Source organism: Mesocricetus auratus, unplaced genomic scaffold (assembly GCF_017639785.1).
Source record: "Mesocricetus auratus isolate SY011 unplaced genomic scaffold, BCM_Maur_2.0 Super-Scaffold_4256, whole genome shotgun sequence".
NCBI lineage: Eukaryota > Metazoa > Chordata > Mammalia > Rodentia > Cricetidae > Mesocricetus > Mesocricetus auratus.
In genome coordinates this window covers 93,292,694-93,296,036 of record NW_024429182.1, presented here as the reverse complement: position 1 = coordinate 93,296,036, position 3,343 = coordinate 93,292,694, and the positions used below count along the sequence as shown (strand labels likewise).

The window sequence follows — 3,343 nt, the reverse complement described above, 5'->3', positions numbered from 1 at the left end:
ACAGATCAGATTTTAGTGCTGTTTTGCATAAGCCACACCCACAGTTGCCCTAGGCAATTGGTGGCTTGTAGGGGATTAGGGGGCAGGGATTATGCATGTAGCACAAAATTGAGCTATAAAAGCTTGTGCATTTGGCCCAGGGTCTCTCTTGGAATACTTTGAAAAAAGGAAAAGCATTCTCTTGTTCCCAGAGAAGCCTGAAGCAAGGTGTTTGCAGGTGGCTTCTAGAGATATGGAGGCAGCTCAGTTGCTCTCAGAAGGTGAGTCTCACTGTAAGATGTTTTCAGGTTGCAAGTCCTCAAGCCATACTGTTGAGCCTCAGGTGTCTTGGTGTTCTTTTCCTTCAGCAGATTCAGCCTTGTCAGCTCCTGTGGCCACAGACCTCCACCAGGATAAAGTTCAGGGGGCAGCAGAGCTGGCTGGCAGGGGCAAGTACAGTGCGAACTGCGAGAAGCCCCTTGGCGTGGGTGCGGGTCTCGTGAACACAGGCAACAGCTGCTACATGAATGCAGCTTTGCAGTGTCTGACACACATGCCACCCCTTGCCAACTACCTGCTCTCCCGGGAGCACTTTCAGAGCTGTTGCCTCCGGGATGGCTGTGCAATGTGTGCTCTGGAAGCTCACGTGACTCGGAGTCTCCTCTACTGCACGGATACTATGCAGCCCTTGAGCAAATTGACTCGTGCCTTCCACAAGCACAAGCAGGAAGATGCCCATGAGTTTCTCAAGTTCACCTTGAATGCCATGCACGAATCCTGCCTTGGAGGGAGCTAGCACTCCGAAGACCGCTCTGAGGATAGCACCCTGATCTACGAGATATGTGGAGGCTCGTGGAAATCTCAGGTCAAGTGTCTCCAGTGCCAGGGCACCTCAGATGCCTTTAGCCCGTTCCTGGACATCACCCTGGATATCCATGCGGCCCAGAGTGTGAACCAAGCCTTGGAGAGTCTAGTGAAGGCCGAAGAGATGTGTGGGGGAAAACGCCAACCACTGTGACCATTGCCAGGGGGAGATGCCAACTTTGAAGAGCCTGACAGTTCAAAGAGCCTCCAAGGTTCTCGTGCTAGTGTTGAGCCGCTTCTCAGACTGCACGGGTGGCAAAACGAACAGGAAAGTAAGGTACCTGGAGTCCCTGGACCTGCGGCCATACATGTCTCAGTCCAATAAAGGACAGTTGGTGTATGCCCTGTATGCTGTGCTGGTCCACACTGGTATGACTTGCCACAGTGGACATTGCTTCTGCTATGTCAGAGCTGGTGACAGCAAGTGGTACTATATGGATGATTCTAAGGTCACCAGGTTCGACGTGACTTGTGTCCTGAGTGAGCAGCTGGTCTGCTCTTCTGTGTCCAGCAGACTGATAGCAGAGAGTGCCGTGCCCGCTGCACAGCCTGTATCAGAGAATGTGGCGAGGTATCGCGGTAACTGAGGCTATATAGGGAAAAACAATATATTTATTTATCAGGGAGAGAGAGAGTCGCACATACCAGGAGTTAGAAGCGTGGCTGGCTTCCAGGAGAAAAAGAGGGAGGCCCCTTTTCCTTTCACTACCTTTTATCTCTACCTTGACCCCGCCCTGTTGGGCGGGTAGCTTTGTGGGGTTCACTCCTACAATTCCCCTTTTAGTCTAAATAGAAGATTTAAATTTGATACAAACTCAAACATATACAACATATATACATAGAGGGTGATAATTAAGTTATAATCTACTTATCCTAAACTAAACATATCCATTTCACCTAAATTCTAAACTTATCTGAAAGGGATGCCTAAGTCTGAACACCTCCTTCCGGTTCCAACCCTAAATAATTGCAAATTACACTAACAGGGGTAAACTATCCTTTTATGTCAATAGTAGGGAGAGGGGACGTGGAATTCTCAAAGTTACTTCCTGCTGACGTGGGACGATGACAATCATGGGGACCTGTGGGAAAAATTGTTAGTATAACAAGAGTCTTAAATAGGTCGTTTTGCAGGAGAGGCTTGACTGAAGTTCTGGATTAGATTTCTGATTTTGATTGAAGCTCTTGTCTGAAGCTCTGATCAGATTGTAGAAGATGCACTGTATCAGTTTCTTGGCCTGACGATGTGTCGGGTGATGTAGTTCCAAGCTGGTTTCAGGATGGTGCCTGTCAGGTGGGGTCGATGATGTGGGGCAGTTCAGATGTATCCAGTCGAATCAGGCAGAGTTGGGAAAGTGAATCCACATTGTCTTTCTGAAGCAGTTGAAGATCACTGTCAAGAAATCCCTTTGTCTCTAGAAAACTGAAATATTAATGTTAGCACAGAAATTCTTAACTTCTATGTGTATGAATACTGGAAAAGGCAACCCTGAGGAAGATAATACACATGAAGGAGATTAGAGTTTTAGAAAAATCAAATATACACAGATGACAGTCCCCATATATGTATGTCTTTTTTTGATGTTGTTTCTGTCTTATATCAATGGCTCTTTGATATAATACAGAAAGTCTGAATTACATTTTAACAATATGCTTGGGTTTAAAGTAGGAGAGCCAATCCAACTCCAAAGCCAGCAATAATTAAATGAATTGGGACTCAGGCATATTAAGAAGTGGAAGAAATAGAAATTATAATAACACAATACAGAGATGTAGACATTGATAACACATCACATTATTTCATGTTTGGTGGTCCTCTGAGTAGCTATCCTTTCTTCTTTAGGTATCCATATACCTAGGGTTTTCTAATTGTCCTGTAAAGACACAAACAGAATACTTCTCTTTCCTTTTATGAGGTCTCCTTATGCTTAGCAGACCTTGTAGATGAGCTGTCATCCTTCCTCCTCCTGAGACGTTTTCTGTTCTGATCGAATCTTAATTAATTTAGATGGGATCCAAAGCTTTTCTTCTCCTGTGGAAACAAAAGCATAGCCCCTTCCCCAACGTAACACATATCCTGGTTTCCAGACTGAGGTCATAACATCCTTAAAATACACTGGTTGGTTCAATTCAGAAGTCTTCTCTGTAGTCCAGTGTCTTTCTGCTGCAGTTTGTCCTTTTTCATCAGCATTAAGAAAATTCAATGTTAGTAAAGCATTGTGTAACCTGTGTTTAGGGGTCTTTGTTCTCCCCGGCTGCTTATGAAGCATTTCTTTTAAGGTTCGGTTAGATCTTTCAATCACTGCTTGTCCTGTGGGATTGTAAGGTATACCAGTTACATGTTTTATATTATAATATTTGAAGAATTGTTCCAATTTACTGGAGACATATGCTGGAGCATTGTCAGTTTTTATCGTTTTAGGTATACCCATAACAGCCATCACCTCTAAGAGGTGTGTAATAACAGAGTCAGCCTTTTCAGAGCTGAGGGCAGTAGCCC

The 3,343-nt window shown here is 44.8% G+C and overlaps 1 pseudogene; it reads left to right on the top strand.

Moving 5' to 3' along the window:
* The first annotated feature begins 232 nt into the window (after nt 1-232).
* LOC121133992 lies at nt 233-1,426 on the top strand (annotated as a pseudogene).
* The last annotated feature ends 1,917 nt before the right edge of the window (nt 1,427-3,343 follow it).